This window comes from Carcharhinus amblyrhynchos, chromosome 8 (genome assembly GCF_965287045.1).
Source record: "Carcharhinus amblyrhynchos chromosome 8, sCarAmb.v2.hapA, whole genome shotgun sequence".
Taxonomy (NCBI): Eukaryota; Metazoa; Chordata; class Chondrichthyes; order Carcharhiniformes; family Carcharhinidae; genus Carcharhinus; species Carcharhinus amblyrhynchos.
In genome coordinates this window covers 64,393,078-64,413,110 of record NC_137331.1, presented here as the reverse complement: position 1 = coordinate 64,413,110, position 20,033 = coordinate 64,393,078, and the positions used below count along the sequence as shown (strand labels likewise).

At 40.5% G+C, this 20,033-nt stretch overlaps 1 protein-coding gene across 6 annotated transcripts in view; it reads left to right on the top strand.

Annotated features, from left to right (window-relative positions):
* Positions 1–20,033, top strand: part of fam110b (family with sequence similarity 110 member B) — a 140,866-nt gene that overhangs the window by 53,638 nt on the left and 67,195 nt on the right. For 3 of the 6 annotated variants that reach the window (XM_080194197.1, XM_080194198.1, XM_080194199.1), the window contains exon 2: positions 10,781–10,875. The exons of 1 other annotated variant lie outside the window; for it this stretch is intronic. The gene's annotated coding sequence lies outside the window, so the exon portion shown is untranslated. Of the gene's footprint in view, positions 1–8,750; positions 8,797–10,780; positions 10,876–20,033 lie in introns of all 6 variants that reach the window. 2 more of the 6 variants (XM_080194201.1, XM_080194200.1) reach the window with 1 other exon arrangement.

Here is a 20,033-nt window from a genome sequence, read left to right as displayed (position 1 = left end):
GCTAACCACAACCAGCTAAATATTATCCACACCGTACAATACAAAAGAAGACTTTTAGAAGACTATAACTAAAACATGGTCACTTCAGGCTTGGGACAAGATTATCTGGCCCTTCCCGCCAACAGGATTTTCACACCACCACCGCCCTCCCTCCACCTTTGCCAGATTCCCAGCTGGTGGGGCAGTCTAGCCATATAGAGTGTCACAGACTTCAGCAGGACTGGGAGATCTTCCACCACAAGCAAACCTGTGACAGGGAGGGGTTTGGAAAATCATAGCCTTGGTTTATTTTGCTGAACTGAACTCTTCTCAATAGTTTAGTTACTAGAAGATGTGACTGAGTATATAAACCATGAAGTTTTGTCACTATAACACAATATCAACATTGTTCACTCTCAAGTTATTGCATTTGAAATTTTGTTAAATATGACTTGGAGATGAGGAAGACATAAGAACATAAGAATTAGGAGCAGGAGTAGGCCATCTGGCTCCTTGAGCCTGTTCTACCATTCAATAAGATCATGGCTGATCTTTTTCTGGACTCAGCTGTACTTACCCGCCCACTCACCATAACACTTAATTCCTTTACTGTTCAAAAATGTATCTATCCTTGCCTTAAAAACATTCAATGAGGTAGCCTCAACTGCTTCACTGGGCAGGGAATTCCACAGATTCACAACCCTTTGTGTGAAGAAGTTCCTCTTCAATTCAGTCCTAAATCTGCTTCCCCTTATTTTGAGGCTATGCCCCTAGTTCTAGTTTCACCCACCAGTGGAAACAACTTCCCTGCTTCTATCTTGTCTATTCCCTTCATAATCTTATATATTTCTATAAGATCTCCCTTCATTCTTCTGAATTCCAATGACTATACCCCAGTTTACTCAGTCTCTCCTCATAAGCCAACCTTCTCAACTTCAGAATCAACCCACTGAATCTCCTCTGCACCCCCTCCAGTGCCAGTATATCCTTTCTCAAGTAAGGAGATCAAAACTGTACACACTACTCCAGGTGTGGTCTCACCAGCACCTTTTACAGCTACAACATAATCTTGCTGTTTTTAAACTCCATCCCTCTAGCAATGAGGGACAGAATTCCATTTGCCTCCTTAATTACCTGCAAACCAACACCTTGAGATTCCTGCACAAGGACACTTGGGTCCCTCTGCATGCTGCAATTTTTTTATAATAGTCCATTTTGCTGTTCATCCTACCAAAATGGATGACCTCACATTTACCAACGTTGTACTCCATTTGCCAGACCCTCGCCCACTTACTTAGACTATCTGTATCCCTTTGCAGACTTTCAGCGTCCACTGCACACTTTGCTCTTCCACCCATTTTAGTGTCATCTGCAAATTTTGATACACTACACTTGGTCCCCAACTCCAAATCATCTATATAAATCGTAAACAATTGCAGTCCCAACTCTGATCCCTGAGGCACACCACTAGTCACTGATTGCCAACCAGAAAAACACCCATTTACCCCCACTCTTTGTTTTCTGTTAGTTAACCAATCCTCTATCCATACTAATACCATAACACTGTGCACCTCTATCTTATGTAGCAGTCTTTGGTGCGACACCTTGTCAAATGCCTTCTGGAAATCCAGATACACCACATCCACAGATTCCCCGTTGTCCACTGCACATGTAGTGTTCTCAAAGAATTCCACCAAATTAGTGAAACATGACCTGCCCTTCACAAACCTATACTGTGTCTTACCAATGGGACAATTTATATCCAGATGTCTCGCTACTTCTTCCTTGATAAATTCAAGCATTTTCCCTACTACAGAAGATAAGCTAACCGGCCTATAGTTACCTGCCTTTTGTCTACCTCCTTTTTTAAACTGTGGCATCACACTTGCAGTTTTCCAATCTGGGAACCACCCCAGAGTCCAGCGAACTTTGATAAATTACCACTAGTGCATTTGCTATTTTTCCCACCATCTCTTTTAGTACCCTGGGATGCATTCCATCAGGACCAAGAGACTTATCTACCTCTGGCCCCGTTAACTTGCTCAACACTACATCTTTTGTGATAATAGTTTCTAGGTTCTCACCTGCCATAGCCTTCCTGTCATCAATTTTTGGCATGTGTCTTCTACTGTGAAGACCGACATAAAATACCTATTCAATGCCTCAGCCATTTTCTCATTTCCAGTTATTACATTCCCCTTCTCGTCCTCTAAATGACCACGTTTACTTTCGCCACTCTTTGTTTTATATATTTTAAAATTTTCTTGTTTTGTGAAGCATCTGCTTCCTTTATATATATATATATAATATATATATATATATATATATATTTAAAATGTTGCACCATTCTGAGGAGAGATTACACAAACTAGGGTTGTGTCTCTTGGCATTTAGAAGGTCGAGGGGTAACTTGATGAAAGTTTTCAAGGCCCTCCAAGGAGCTGATAGTGTGGATAGAGAGAAACTATTTCTGCTGGTTAGAAATTCTTGGACTAGGGCACATAGTGACCTTCATGGATAAATTTAGAAATCATCTACAAAATCGAGTTTGATGGATTTTGTTAATCAAATGTATTAAAGGGACATTGTTATGGGGGGGAGGGGCATGTAGAGTTAGATCACAGATCAACCTGATTTCTATCTTTAACTTGTGGGAGCGCATGAAGGATTAAATTACCTATCATGTTCTTATGTTCATTTATTTTTGACTGCAGTTACTATTGGGGACCACATCTAGGCAATGGTGTGGATGCAGGAGAGATGTACCAAAATAATTCTAAAGAAAGGCTTTAGTTAAGGGACTAATTCATGAGAGCAAAGAAATATTTATTGAGGTATTAGAAGTTCATAAAGGGCTTTGAAAAGCTACTTGCTGGTTGGCAATGATAAATTTAAGCTTATCGGAAGAATGAAGGGAGAGTTGGAATTTCTTTTTACATAAATTATTAGGAAATGACATTTTATTTTTCTAAATTTGTGGTGATGTGCCATGTGCCTGCTGCTGTTGTCTTTCTAGGTGGTAGAGGTTGGGATTTGGAAGTTACTATCAGTGGACATGGCAGAGTTGGGAGATATGAATGTTTAAGGTGGTGAATGTGGTAATGATTGAAGTGGGTTGCATTATAAACAAACAAAAACAAAGAACAACCCAGCACGGGAAACAGGCCCTTCGGCCCAACGAGCCCACGCCGCCGCATCACCCTACACCTATTCTACCCTGCGTGTCCACGAATGGAACCCCTAACTTAGCCAGATTCAGGGGAGAATAGTGTCAATTTGGTAAAACCAATCAGCCTAAGAGCACATCTTTGGGGTGTGGGAGGAAACCGGAGCGCCCGGAGGAAACCCACGCAACCACAGGGAGAATGCACAAACTCCCACAGACACAGGCCCAAATCCATGTATCTGCACAGCTAGCAGTGCTAGTCACCGAGCTGTTGCGGCGCCCGTCTACCGGTCCAGGATCAAGCACACACACCGACACAAAGTACTAGGCCGCTCCCGGAACTTCCAAGAGCAGCCCACGCACGACCCACCATGTGCATGCCCCTTGTTTGACAACGAGGTGGACCTCCACCTGCGGAATAAAAAGACAAAAACGTTAATCTTACAAGCCTGCTTTTCTGGTGTCTCCCGAGGTTCTAACCTTATTTAATAGCCCCTACCATAACCCTCCATCCTCGTTTCACTCGTGTCTATCTAACTGAACCTTAAACGAGTCCAACGTTCCTGCCTCCGCCACCCTACTCGGTAGCGCGTTCCATACCCCCACAGCTCTCTGCGTAAAGAACCTTCCTCTCACTTCCAAATTATACCTCTCCCCCCTCACCCTTAAATCATGACCTCTCGTGTTTGTACCCAGTCTAGGGAGCAGTCTCTCACTATTAACTCTATCTATTCCCTTCAGTATCTTGTATACCTCTATCATGTCCCCCCTCAATCTCCGTCTTTCCAAGAAGAATAGTCCCAGTTTCTCCAACCTTTCCTCGTAACCCAGCCCCTCCATGCCAGGCAACATCCTGGTAAACCTCCCTTTCCAGAGACTCCACGTCCTTCCGGTAGTAAGGTGACCAGAACTGGACGCAGTACTCCAAATGCGGTCTAACCAACGTTCTATACAACTGAAGCATTAGACGGCAGCTTTTATACTCTATACCCCTTCCTATAAAGGCTAACATTCCATAAGCCTTCCTAACAACCTTCTCCACTTGTGACGCAACCTTCATGGATTTGTGAACCTGCACTCCCAGGTCCCTCTGTATGTCTATACTCTTAATCTGTCTACCTTTTATCACATAGCTCCTCTCTGCATTATTCCTTCCAAAATGCATCACCTCGCATTTGTCAGGATTAAATTCCATCTGCCACCTATCTGCCCACTGCACCAACCTATCTATATCCTGTTGTATCACCTGACAATCCAGTTCAGTACCCGCCAACCCTGCCATCTTGGTGTCATCAGCAAACTTGCTGATCACACCACCTACGCTCTCTTCCAAGTCATTTATGTATACTACAAAGAGGAGAGGTCCCAGTACTGAGCCCTGCGGCACACCACTGGTCACTGGCCTCCAGCCCGACAAGGTCCCCTCCACAACTACCCTCTGTCTCCTATTACCCAGCCAGTTCTCAATCCACCTAGCTACCTGGCCTCGTATCCCATGCGCCTTAACCTTTTCTACCAGCCTACCATGAGGGACTTTGTCAAACGCCTTACTGAAATCCATATAGATGACATCAACGGCTCTCCCATCGTCAACCGTTTTTGTCACCTCCTCAAAGAATTCCACCAGATTCGTAAGGCAAGACCTCCCTCTAACAAAGCCATGTTGCGTACCCCTAATCAGATCGCAACGCTCCAAATGCTCATACATCCTACCCCTAAGTATTTTTTCCATTAATTTCCCTACCACCGATGTCAAACTCACCGGTCTATAATTTCCAGGGTTATCCCTACTACCTTTTTTGAACAGCGGTACCACATTTGCTACCCTCCAGTCTTCTGGGACCTCACCTGTGTCCAAAGAAGAGACAAAGATTTGCGCCAGAGGCCCAGCAATTTCATCTTTCACCTCCCTAAGCAGCCTGGGATAAATACCATCAGGCCCCGGAGCTTTATCCGTCCTTACGCTACCTAAAAGCCCTAGCACTTCCTCCCTCGTAATAGATATTTCCTGCAACTGATCCTCAGCTCCCTCCAAGAGACCGCACGATTCTGAACCCCTCTCCTTTGTGAATACCGACGCAAAGTATTCATTCAGGAGCTCCCCCATTCCCTCCGACTCGATACATAACTCTCCACTTATGTCCCTAAGAGGACCAATTTTCCCTCTAACTACTCTCTTGCTCCTAATATAGGAATAAAATGCCTTTGGATTTTCCTTAATCCTACCAGCCAAAGCCATTTCATGCCCTCTCTTCGCCCTTCTAATTCCCCTTTTTAGCTCCCTCCTACTCTATATTCCCCCAGCGCACTCTCCGTACCCAGTCGTTTCAACCTAACATACGCCTCCCTCTTCTTCCTGACCAAGTCTTCAATACCCCCTGTAATCCACGGCTCTCTAATCCTACCTTTCCCATCCTTCCGCTTAACTGGATGATGTTGAGATACTTGAATATGATTGGAGCTGCATTCATTCGAGTAATTGGAGGGTATTCCATTACATTGTTGTAGGTGGTAGACAAGAGTTTGAGCAGAGATCAGTTACTGACTACAAAATTCTGAGCCTGATGCTTCTCTTTTTTGATGAGGAACAGTCATGGTGAAAAAATAATTATGTTTGTTTTAAGAATTGGATGAATTTCCAAAGGTTTTTTAAAAATGGAAAAGAATGTGAAACGTGCATGCGAAAAAATAATAACATTTTGCCTTGGATTCCCATTTTGTTGGGCACATGAGCGACGCAGGCTTGGAGGGCTGAAGTGCCTGTTCCTGTGCTGTTTTGCTCTTTGTTTGTTCTGAGAGGATCCCAGTTCACTTGCTCTGATGCGAACCCCATGTGGTTAGAAGCAAATGATGGCCACACCAGTCCTGATAAGATGTCATTGTGGTGTGACCAAGGAAGTTGCTTACAGTTTTATACCAAATCTTATTGCTATCTGGAATCCTCAAGAATAGATTAGTAGACTTATTTACTAACTTAGACTTATTAAAGTCAATCAATCTACAACATCAGCTTTTTGTTAGGAAAATCAATTTTTTCAAATTAGATTTACTTCAAAAAAAGCTGAATGCTAAAGAAGTTATGAATTGATCAAAGGTCTTTTGTGTAAAGAAAATAATCATGCTGACTGAACAGGTTGCAAATGGAGATTATTATGATCTCCATAGAGATCGATAACATTTAAAAGGAAGGAATTCTCACAAACCCAATGCAAAGAAAATCGATGGACAGGATTTCACATTTGAAAACTTTTTTTTTTAACTATACCAAAACTAACTTAAACCAGCACATATCAAATATTAACTAACAGATAGAGGATATTTCAAATAAGTAGGTGAATTTCAATTGAGCTGGTCAATATAGCAAAGATGGGCCTCATGAAGTTACAAGCACTCCTATACAAATGTGCGACACATGCAATCACAATATTTCCACTAATGTCTTCATTTTGTAGGGGATCTCGAGACATATCTGCGTTTACTCATAACATTCCCAAAAGAGCACTTGTCTTCTCCAAAAGTATACCTTACCTTTATAAAGAACTCTGCTAGGTTTATATCGTTTCCTCAAAAGTCAGAACCTTTGAGTTGTATTTCTGAAACTTTAATGACCAAAATTGCTTCTGTTTAAAGGGCAGCTGCAAAATGTGTGAAATAACTTGCAGCCCCAGGTTCGGGGGTGAAATTTCCAGATTCAAGGCTTCAGTGCCATTTTGGTTAAGGCGTGGAGCCTTTCTGACTTAATGAAAATTCAGACTATAGTCTGCTCATTTCAGAGACTTGCTTCAATACTAGGATCTGCTTGAAGACTAACAAACACAATATCAATCCATTTGGAGAGAGATTTGCTTGTTTCCTCTTTACATGAATTCTCAATGTGTTTTGAACTACCAAGCAGAAAATACTGGCTGAACCAAACCCTCTGCAATTAGCTTTTAATTTACACTTTGCTTAGCTGTTCATTCCCATGGTAACATGGGCATTTATTGGAATCTAATTATGTCATAATCAGGATACCAATTGACCTTCTTTCAGAATATTCCCTGGTCCATTTTGGTCTTAAAGAGACTAAAGAAAACATATGCTTTCAAAAGCACATGGGTCATAAATTTTCCTCCTTTAAAAGAAAAAAAGGTGTACAAAAGCCAGGATTTTTCAACAATCCTTTTGGAATGCAATACGTTTTAACATTAACAACTGATTTTAAAATACTATAATGTTTATAAAGATAATGACTTTCCTTTGTTGCAATTTACAATTAAACATTTTGCTTTGGCAACACCATAAGGTTTATGTAACCTTAGCTGTCACATGAAAAGTTTAGCTTGCATGAGTTCTTGAATCCTAACGCTCTTGCAATCAAACATTTATTTTCCTACTGGTTGATTCACTTTCTTTCAATATTCTCAAACAATCTCTTATCCATTCCCGATATTCTTTCTAGTTTTTCCATTTTCTTAGTGAATAGGTTGTATATTGTTAACTTTGCATTCTTCATGTTTTGTACAATCTGCATAGGATTGTGAATATCCTGGACCCTGGGATAACATTAATGATGGATTGAATGGTTTTACAACTTGTTTAGTCTAGTCATGAACAACATTGTTAATTATTGCAATCCATCTGGCTTTTGAGGGCTAGCTATTGCAAATTGAAACTTGAGAAGACATTCTCTCTCATTCATCTTTTTACTCTCTGTATTAAACAATTTTACTCCTCTTTTCTTTAAAGAGGACATCAGATTTTACCCTTAGGATGTTTTCAGTCTCATTTCAAAGCTTTTAAAGCAGGTTCTAAACAATTCTGCTTAGGTTTTTACACCTGGGGCTGGATTTTACATTTGCAATTACTATCTACTTTAAGGCCCTGAATCTGCCTTCAGTGCCATATTATGCCATCACAATGGGCAGTGGCAGGTGGGTGAGAGTGGAAGGCTATTTTGTTTAACTGCTTCGGGGAATGGTGAGAAGGAAGGGGGTACATGTGCATCCAAAACCTGCCACTCCCCAGAATGCCGAAGCCACCCTGCTTTAAAGTCTTTGGGCTCAGTGTCCATTTTCAATCCCCATGGGTCACTTTGCAATCCCAGCATTGCCCACTTCAGAGTTCTGCTGAAAGTGTCGACTGACCAGATTCAGCTGACAGCTCTTGGGCAGGACATCCTCCTATGAAAGAGAAAGTCTGACCCTCTGCTTGTTTCAGCTGCTTGGGGGCCATGTTATTGCTGAACAGTGACCCAAGTCTGTTGGAAACACCTACCTGTAAAATCAAGCTTAACGTTTCATTTGTTTTATAATTTCGGGTTTTTAAGTTTCTGAAAAAAGGTCAGCCAACCAAATTTCTAAATTGTTGGAAAGGCCAATTGAATTCACTATCCTATTTAAATGCAGAATCACTTTTCTTCCAAATAAAGTCCTCTTTGGTCTTCCAGGTTGTTTTGATATTCAGCTGAGTGTTTTATTAACCTTTTTTATTCAGTTCACAATTTTTCCTAATACTCCTCCTATTTGTCCTGAACTCAAACTTTGTCCAGTTATAAGTTGAAAAATGTCTCTTCCTCTTTTTGAAGTTCTAACTTGCATTCATGAGTACATATTTCTTCTTGCAGCTCTACAGTGTTACTGTTGTACTCAGCATTTCCATTTTCCATCAAAGTATGTATTTCCTTTCTCTCATTGTTCACTGTATATACTATATCTACCTGCTTTGCAAACCTTGCTTTCTCTGCATTTTTACTTCAGGCTGTTTTACAACTTCTTCAACGGCCTTTAACTTTGCTCTTGAAGGGGCATAAAGAAAACACATACTACTTTAAGAAAATGGGTCATCACAATATAGAAGTGATCATTTGCAGGCTTAAAAGTTCCCTGTCCTGTTGGTCTTTTAAATCCCAGGAGCAGACTTGAAAGTTTACCTGGTCTGGCCCACATGTGACTGTAGAGCCACAGCAGTGTGGTTGACTGTCAACTGCCCTTGGGCAACTAGGGATGGGCAATAAATGCTGGCCAGCCAGCAATACCCATATCCCATGAATTTTTTTTTTAAACTGCATATTTAAACCCCTTCCTATTTGGTTCCTTCTCTATCACCGTACTGAAATAGCTCTCATCAACATCTTGAATTACATCCTATGTGTCAGTGGCAACTTGTTCCTCCTCCTTCAGCTGTGTGCAACATTTATGTTCCACCCTCCCATCCTCCACAGTCTCTCCCCTGTTATGTAGCAGAGTGAGACTGCCCTCAGGAGCCGACCCCCACCCCCATCCCCAGGTTCCACCTTGAAACCATCCCTCCCTCCCCCTAACACCATCATGTTGCTGTTCAGCAGCACCACCCAATAATTGAACGTCAGGTTCCACATGCATGCTAATGACACCCGACTGTCCCTAATTCCCACCTCCCCCTAGCCCTTGACAGCCTCTGATTTGTCATGATGCTTGTCAGACTCCCAGTATTAGGTGAACAGATGTTTCCTGTAATTAATAAAACTGATGCTGCTCTCTTTGGCAGCGCTTCCCAAACTCTCTTCCAATGTGACCCCATTTTAATTCCTTAGACTTTTATCATCCTCGAGTGAAATTTGGTGGGTGGGAGGGAGCGGTGTTAAGACTGTCGAGTGGGGTAGACGGGGGTAGGGTGGGTGGTGATAAGTTGTTAAGTGAGTGAGGGGGGGATTTTAAAACCGCTGAAAGAAACAAAGACCTGGCTTTTACAGGTGGTTGTAATTGGCATCAGTTAACCATGCCCACTGATAGAAAAATAATACTGACTTCTAAAGGGGTCCCACAGCTGGCAAAACACAGTACAAGCTCAAAGCCACCATTGCTGCCGTTCCCTCCCGCTCCACCCCCCCCCCCCCCCCCCCGCCGCCACTGCCTCCACCCCCCACCTCTGCATAATTTGGGAGCCCTTGGTTTTTGATCTCGAGCACAAATTTGGCTCCCAGGTCATCACCCCACCCCTGCCCCTATCAAATTCTGAGGCTGAACCAAGCTATTAATAACATTTTGCCTACAGCTGAGCTTCTTACTCCTTGCACCGCTTACTTCTTCTGCAGCATGAACATCTGCTGCTCTGCCTCTGCTCGTCTGCTACTGAAACGATGATCCTTGTTACTGTTAGCCAATTGGTGCTCCCCTGCCTGGCCTCCCACTCGCTCTAAACTTGAACACATCCTAAACTCTGTTGCCTGTACCCTAGCTCATGCCAAGTCCTGTTCACTCAATACCCTATCCTTGCAGACCTACCTTGGCTCCCAACCAGGCAATGTATTAATTTTAAAATTGCCATCCTTGTTTTCAAACCTTTTCTTGACATGGGCCACCCTTTCTCTGTAACCTGCTCCAACCCTCATTGTGATCTATTGTATGTCTTCCATTTTCACTGCTTTAATATCTGCAACTATGTTTTCAGCTGTGTAACCCTTACACTCTGGAATTTCCTCTCTAACATTTTCAGCCTCTCTATTTGGTCTTCTTTAAAATTGAGCTCTACCTGTCTTATGTGGCTTAGCACGAAGCTTTGTCTGTGTTCTTGTGAAATGCTTGGAACTTTTACTGTGTAAAAGCTCATGTAAATACAATTGTTACGCAAATAAGGGACAACAATATTTTTATGGCTGTGGTTTGTTTTGTTTAGGTCATCGTTTTTAAGGATCTGGTCAATTGCAGTGGATTGAAAAAGCAACGTATTCCTACCCACCGCCTGCCTGTTCCTGTACGTTGGTATCATTGGTGAGTTGGTATCGTTGGACTACATTTTTCAAACTGTTATTTTAGGCCTAAAGCTATTTGTGTCGTCTGCCAGCTGAATTAGCAGAGACTTGCGGGCACACCTGTCTCGGCCTGGTATTGTAAGAATTTTTTCCTGAAATTTCTCTTCCCATCTGTCTGCCTTCTGTGCGCACCTGACACCAGTTAGGAGGTAACATCTATGAATGGTTTTCAAATTATTGTTTAACTGTTTAGCGTGTTTCCCTTTTTGTGTACCATCAGTAATTGCCATCTAGAATGCTTTGAAATGCTTCTAAGTATTGTTGAAATAGTAGTGTTCAACCACGGTTCAGAGCCTCCCTAGTCCCAGACATAATCAGAAATAGAGCCACAGCATTGCAGACCTGATTATTTGACTCTGTATGCAGCCAGCAAGGCTGGAAATCAGCACCAGGGCCTTGTAATTCCAGCCCTTGTAGGTAAAGTATAACAAATCTGTATGTAGGCATGTGTGAAAATAAATAGAACTGAAGCATGTGATACAGTAATGCACTGGAGTAAAAACTTTTGAAGTTCAGTAGGCTTACTTTTCTTTATTTGTACTCAAATTGTATTTACTGGCACAGTGGATAGCTGCCTCACGGCGCCAGGGACCCAGGTTCAATTCCCGCTTCAGGTCACTGTCTTTTATGGAGTTTGCACAATCTTCCTGTGTCAGTGTGGGTTCCCCCGCGTGCTCCAGTTTCCTCCCACTCTCCAAAGATGTACAGATTAGGTTGATTGGCTATGCTGTGTTGCCCCTTAGTGTCAGGGAGATTAGTAGGGTAAAATACGTTGGCTTATAGGGATAGGGCCTGGGTGGGATTGTTGTCAGTGTAGGCATGATGGGACAAATGGCTCTTTCTGCACTGTAGGGATGCTACAAAATTAAATAATTGCTGCAAGCATACCGATGAAACATCATTGTTAACTTTTAATTGGCTGTATTGCACATGGGTGTGTTTGGAAGTGGCTATGCCAATTTAATTAAAATTGGTACTTTTTTCTTCAAGATGAGATGTCTTCACAGCTGGCCATAAAAGATCATGTAGGGAAGCAAAGTTCTCCTGGTTGCTGAGCCAGCACTTATTGCATAATCAGCACAACCAGAACAGATTATATATTTGGTAGCATTTGTGGCATTTGCTGTAAGGAAGTTGCTGCATCTTTCACATTACAGCAATGACTACAGTCCATTTTTAAGCACTCACTGGTCTTTGGGATCTTGAGATCATTTGCATCCAACTTTTCTAAGAATCTCATCAATTCAGTGGGATAGAGCAACACCTTGTACTGATGTTGTACATTTAATGAAGTCAAACATCCCAAGCTGCTTCACAGGAGCGTTATCAATCAAAGTTGACACCAAGACAAAGATGAAAGATGTCCGCAGATGCCCACTTACCAAGGCCCGAAAATGGTTGTGATCTGAACCTTTGCATTTATTTAAATTGACTTGATGAACTGGATGCCCAAACTTATCTGCATTTCCCCCTTTACCATCGTGTCTGAGTCGGCATGAAACAGACAAGCTCAGCAAAGGTCTGTTTCGGGTGCTTCAGCTTCTGAAGAGATAAGTTCAGAGCTTCTGATGGCTCTCTAATTCAGATTGGTGATGTTGGTGGGGGGAGGAAAGCCCGATCATTCTCTGGTGGGCGGGGGGGGGGGGGGGGGGGGACAGATGGATCTCTGGTGGGGGGGGATCCGCTGCCACTCTGCGGGCGATCGGTGGGGGAGAAGTGGGGTTGGGGGTCACTATTGGTCTGGGTAGCGGGGTGGGAGTGGGTGGATAAGGGGGACAGTTATGTTGTGGGATGGGACGATGTCTGGGGGCCATTGATCTCGGGCCATTTTATCCACTTGTTGCAGCCTGGGAACTATGTGGCAGGGGAGCATTTTTCAATTTTTTTTCATTGTACAGTTGAACACTGCAATCTGAGCTGCAATGTTTCGGATGTGAAAAGCCCTACCCACAGTGCAATTCAGACTCGCAATTTTTTTTTCAGGCTGAGCGCGTTTGGGGGTGCCTGAGAACAGGTTTCCAAGTCAGATCTGAATTGCGCCCAGATTCAACACTTAGAGGGCGATTTTACATTTTGATTCTATGTGCCCAAGGGCTGGAAGAAGTTACAGATCAAGGGATAGCGAATTGGGCTCTGATTAGATTCTTAATAAGCTGCAGCTGTTAAAATTGAGCAGTTGAACCATGTGGATCATACAGGTGGGCCCTGTGCATCTATTCACCGCCTATAAGGCAATACAGTGATTTTTGGTAGTTTGGTGTATTACGCGACTGCATCCTTTAAACCATATTATTTTCTGCATGATGTTGTGAAAGGTGCTTTTTACTTTATTTTCTTAATGAGTGCTATGGCTGGGTCTTTAAAGACTTGCAGCTCTGAGTAATTCAGTTTGTACTCTTCAACATTCACCATGCTGGGATCAGCTAATGAAGGCCTTCAGCAATCTTACAGCTACCCAATAATCTGTTCCCATATGTCTTAAAGTCATGCTGAGGGAGCCCCTGTAACAGGAAATGTCAGAAAGTGATCCACATGACGCTTCTGTGTCTCAGGAGTTCATAATATGGAAGTGCTATAGGCGTCACTATCCTCCTCCATTTCTCTCTATTGAGAAAGCCAAGACTCAAAAGCAGAGGTTCTTAGCCAATACATATAGGTGGCTTAAAGCTAAGTTTTCCGCATGCTGTTGGCTGTAGTGTACATTGGAAAATTGGACATGTGCAGCACATGATTTTCATTCCATTCAATTTTAACTTGTCGTTCTTCTTTCGCATTGCACATGCAAATCAAAATTGAATGCTTCAGGTAGATTTGAGTCAAACTTGGCATAATTGGATAGGACGTGCAAAAGTAACGCACTCCTATTTTAAACTCATTCTGTCTATATTGACACTGCAAAGTCATTGCTCCATATTTATAATGGAAACTGTTTAAGCAAACATGATAATTATACCCCTCTCACCAGTGATGACACTGCAATGAATATCAATTTTGTTGAAATATTTGCAAAGAATATGAAGTGACTCCTCGTTTGGTGGAGAATAACAGATGTTTTATCAGCTTTGAAGTTTGCATATGGTTAGCAACCTCTCTCAGGAAATCTTGGATACCCTCCTATATTCAATATTCATGACAGTCCAAACATTTAATATTATCTTGGGAAATTTTGATTTGCAGGCACACAAAGTGGATTTTATACATTGCCTGGGCTACACTAAACATGTAGAACAATCTTAATTTCAAGGCAGCTGTCAGCAGCAACACATCTTTGATTTTGAAAACCATTGGACTATTTTCCAGCACATTAACTCACTTCCATGTTTGCTACAGGGTTGCTTTTACATTTTCTAGGTTTGTGCCTAATTGCCGAATATGTTTTAATCAATATGTTTTAATGGTACAGCTTTACTGTGTCCTCTGTTTCAGCTTGCATTTGGCAAGTCAGCAAACGCATTCTCGCTGAAGAGAAGCAGTTTCAAAGAGGAAGTTGTGTGCTTGCTGAATAATGTCTAATAATAGCTGTGGCAAGCTTTGCTATTAGCCCACATTTACCCTGTACTGTTAGAAGGCTGAGAACCTGCAGCTTTTTACTACTCTTTAATCAAGATCTATTTTCAAGCTTCTGCCCAAACAGAAGCCCGCACCAGAATATTGGCTTTCTAGCCTCCTTTTTTTTTCATCCAATTCTTCTAATCACTTGGGACATATCAGATAAGAGTGCCTGGGAAAGGAGAAATTATTTTTCTTCTATCTGTTAATTTGTTCTTTTTTTGTCATGACCAAAAGCTGCTAAAAATAAAACTTGCCTTTTTTTTGCTTCTCTGTTTTGAGCATAATCTGCAGTCATGAAAAAGTGTCTTTTACTTGTCAAAGAGCAGAGCTTGAATTTTTGAAATTGTGTTTTATGATTTGCAAAAGCTTCTGATGGGGCAATTAAGGAACAAGATGATGAATGGATTTTTCTCTTTTTTAGTCCAACAATCTTTACAAAATGTGTTAATGTATAATGAGTGATGGAAGTAACATGAGTAATGTGAGATACAATTGGGAAAATTGAAGAAAGATAATGAAACATGAAAATGCCCATTTTAGGAAGGGATGCTGGGTCAAAAACTAATATGTTCCTTTTTTAGTATTTACAAAAAAATGTAATCAAATGCACACTCTAGAAATCTGTTCCAAAATTATTGGTTTTCTGCAGTGAACAAAAAAAAGGAACGAAGGTTGATTGTTAATGTGTTTTTTCTAAAGCCCAAGTACAGAGCAATAAACGAGAAATTAAAGTGAATTATTTTCACACGTTCAGTAACTTTGGGAGACATAAACCAAAGCACCATTCCAGAAATTCTGCACAATGAAAACTTTTATTTTAAACAATCAATTACATTATGCCATATTGGCCAAAGGAACTTTTGAATGCTAATGAATGTATGGACATTAACAGCATATAAACGAATCATGCCTGGAATGATTTGAGTTTTTGTTTACTATAATCACTCCGGGCACCAGTATGTCACTACCACTTTTTAAAATAAAAAAAGCAATAACAACAGCTGTTTGCAGAGCTAGAAACAAATTGCGTATGCAGAAAATTAACCTTAAAAGTGAATGAGGTTATGAAGGTTTGACTATTTTCACATCAGTGATTTTTTTTCTATCTTACAAAAATTATCATTCAAAGTTTTCAAATTTTAGTACATGTGGTGGTAAGCTTTCAGTTAAGACATGATCGATAATAAAATCGTATTCTGCATTAATTTAACACAGAGCATGCTGGAAACTGAGAGTCCATTCCATTTAAATGTTATGTGATATCGGTCAGCACAGACAGCAAGGCTAACACACCTCCATGGTTCTAAGTGTAAGCTGGGTTGTTGTTCCCTTGCAACCAGTGTCATCCACTTGCTGCAAATTATTCTCAAAGCCTTGTATTGGCTTTCTATTGCATGCCTGAAGCTGCACACTATGAAGGATCACTGCTCAGACATGCACCACAAGCTTAAGCTACTTTGGGACTTTGTTGTCATTGAAGAGAGATGAGAAAAGCCTCTGCAGTTCCATTTCATAAACTCCAAGTTTCAGCTTTTTTTTTGCCTTCTTTCTTCAGCTTTCTGTAATTCCAATCTGACCTCCAGCAGTAGCTGAAACTATAATAAAATAGCAATGATGGATTCTGCTTCCATAGAACAGGAAATTATTAATTAAAAACAGTGAATTTCTTTTTAAAGCGCTTGATATGCAGATTCACCAAATGGTCTCCATTTCCCCAGTACTTAATGTCATTGTCAGTTATTTTAACCTCTAATTCTCAGAGACCCTAGTGTAATTAACTAAGAGGAGAACAGTGGACTGTTAAGGAACAATAAGGAGAATGCTGTAAACACATGAACGGTTTTATGTTTACATGTTTAGCATTTAATAAACATGAATTACCAGTACAAATGCTGTAAAGTCAAAGATGACTCAAAGTATTTAGTTGAACAAGAATGACCAACAAAAGCAAAACACTTTGAATGGTTTTGGGAGCGTACAGCTGTAGACTTCCCAGTAAAAGGAAGCTCATTATTTGCAGCAAAAAGATAAATGAAGGTTTTTTTTTCTACAAATAGTAAACTGAAAATTTTCTTGATGTGTTGGGAGAAACATCTTCTGTTCTACATATTACCCCAGTGTGATTAAAATAAACCATTGTCAGAAGCACTACTTTATTCTGGCAATTTGAAGTCTGATGAGAAATATTAATGTGATTTTTTTTTTGTGTAACCAGATGTTTTGCACTGGTTATACTTTTTCCAACAATTGATAATTTTCCACTGCTTTCTTGTATTCCACCCTGGTCTAGTTTAAAAGTTTATTTCTTAGTGTCAGAAGTAGGCTTACATTAAAACAGCAATGAAGTTATTGTGAAAATTCCTTAGTCGCCACACTCCGGTACCTGTTTGGATACACTGTGGGAGAATTTAGCATGCCAATGCACCTAACAGCATGTCTTTCGGACTATGGGAAGATACCGGAGAACCTGGAGGAAACTCATGCAGACGCGGGGAGAATGTGCAGATGCCGCACAGACAGTGACCCAAATCAGGAGTTGAACCCAGGTCCCTGGAACTGTGAGGCAACAGTGATAACTGTTGCGCCATCCTACATAATCTATATTTAAACCAATTTTCATTGATGGGACAACCATCATGTGCTGATATTTAATGTATCATGAATGAAGATATTGGGCCCTTCGATGATATACTCAATGATCCAGAATGTAGGAGTAACAACCTGTTTGATTTGTTCTTTGATGTTTAGGGTGTTGTTCTGTATAAGTATTTATTTCTTCATATAAGGTTCAAACTAACTTGCTCAAAGACAATGAAGTATTGTTCTTGAATTTAGTGACCTTAGAAGATCCTGGTTGTCTGCTGTGTGCAAAGGGAAATGAACTTTGTAATATTCCACAGACAACTGTTTCTTGTAAGTGGACACATGTTGGAGTAATCTTCTTGAAAAGTTTATATATTGTTTGCTAGGGAATCATTTTTCATTTTCACAGAAAATCCAGTTCAGGAGATGATAACCTCTGAAATCTAAAATAGTTGTAGAATTATAGGCTTGTCTACAGTTTGAGACTAGGTAGGTTTTTAATATTTTGATCCTGTTAAAATTTGAAGACTTAGTTTCTTTTAAAATTACAATTTCTGTGAAAACTTATTAATCTTACAACATCTGATAGCTTGCTTATGATGCAAAATGAGCACCTGATTTACATGCAAAGTAATTGGAAACTGAGAGAGAACCTTATAATTCTGTACCATGAAAATCTTGAACACAGAATCCATGTTATTGATTTTTGCCCTACTGATTGACAAGGCTCCAAACTTGCAACACAAAAATCATCCCACTCGTTTGTTCTGTGTGTGCAAGCAGCAAGTTCTTTTAAATTAACTCCCCACATTGTTGATTTCAGTCCAGAGTCGTCAGAGGTATGTGGAGTCGAGACAAGGTAAGCTGGCAGGTGAACTCCACATGTAAATCCCATGTTTTCTTACTGTTGGGCAGGATACAGTGAAAAATTCATTTACTTTTCTCCTCAAATTGTGTCTGTAGTATAAAAGTTATGATTTAGTGGAAAGATAAGAGAGCTAATTGTCTAATTTGCCTGAATTTACATACAAATTAAACAGCTGTTTATAGTTATAAAAATGTTCAATAGTTTGTATTATAGCAGCCCACCACTTGAATTTATCTGCTGTGGTTGGGAGGAATTTATATCCATTTTTCTTAATCCTATTTTCTTGAATTCCTCCCCTGGGCTTTTCGGGGCATGTATTACTCATTGGCGTAGATGGGACAGACAGTTCATTCTTCAAACAATGGTTGGGATATATGGAATGCCCTGTTTGTAAATATCTTATCAATTTCTTGCTGAGTTTTATGGATGTCATGTCAGTTACACTGCTAAAGGTAAAGAGAAACAGGTAATGGGTTTTAATTTGCTTTAAGCACATTCCTTTTGCAATTTTGTTACAGTGCCCACCAGGGTCTGTCTCCTCTGTTCATTAGTTTTTTTTTAAATTGATCATTTTGTTTTATTTAAGAGACTATAAATAGTGAACTGCTGGGAACTGGTTTGAACGAGAGAAAAGCTGATAACGTCAATGAAAATCCCTGTCTTGGTTTTAGCTTTCTCAACCAGCTTGAATCTTATTAACACTTAACTCGCTGTCAGTTCCATTCTGATCTGAGTTACCATACTGTTCAGACTGATGAGACCGAATGGAGACACCTGGGGAAGGAGTTGGGGGGGGGAGGGGGGAGCAGTTGTGGAGAGAGTATGAGATGACAAAGGTGTCTTGCTGATTTTTACACAAATTTTAGTTGATTCACGTTTTTAAAGATTTTGGAACATATGTTAACTTACCTTGGGAAGACTGCAAATATATTCAAACTATGGAACTCTGGTATGGAAAAATTAATATAAACTAAATTTTAGAGCTATCATTCTACAGTTGATAGCATATAGGTAAAATGGTGTATGTGCAGGCTGTGCTTATTTGGAGTTGTTGAGTGTGCATGACACTCTCCAATAACATACCTTTGAATTATCTGAGTGGATTAATTAATGGGCTATAAAATCATTGGCACAAGTTAACAGCCACACTTAACCCACTTGTGACTGGTGCATGGAATGGACAAATGGCTAGTGTATGGAATGAAAAAATGTCATACTAATGCAGTAATTAGTATGACAGGCTGTGGCTGAGGAGGAGTAGAGGGAGCTTTACACTGGAACAAAATATGGGAATGCCCACACAGCACAAATCACCATTCATTCTGATAAGCACGTAAACGCTGGGAACTCCTTGCCAACTTAAACCAGGAATAGTCCTCATTATCCAGTTCATTAACTGTAAATGGGCCTAATTTCTGATGTATCAGCTTTTCTGTACATGCAAATAAAAGCAGCGCCAGAAGCAAACTTACATCTGCTCCAAAATTACAAATACCAAACCTGTCCTTTTATGGGGTACAGTGAATCACTTCACAGTGGTACTGCTAGGCGAGTGACCCTGAAATTTGAAATAAAATCCCACTGCAGTAAAATGGAAAATCTTATTCAATGAATCAGAACATTTGTAAGGTGGCTACTAAACAAATGCTGTTAACTTGTCATTAAACCGAGCCAGTTGACTAATGTTTATCGGGAAAGAAACCTGGGACCTTGACCTGCTCAAACCTAATGTGACTTCAGTTCTGTACTGTGCGATTGGCTCCAAAGCTATGTATCTGGTCAAACAAGCAGCATCTCAGGGGATAGCATACTAGTTGCTCACAAGATGCAATATACTGTGCTATGTATGTACAAAAAACTTAAATGTTAAAATGAACGGGTCACAGGCAAGAAGAAAATATTAGAGGAAGCATTGGTGAATTATTAGAAAAAAATGAACAAGTAATTTGCAAACTTTAATGTCATGCAGTGGAATGTTGATACTGGAATGTTTATATTGTATGCATTTAAAATAAATTACTAGTTGTACAGAACCCCTTCATAAAATACTTATTTTCTTGCAAAAGAAGTATGGGAAACAATTTTATTTCTCTTGCTTCCTGAATGCCAATGTT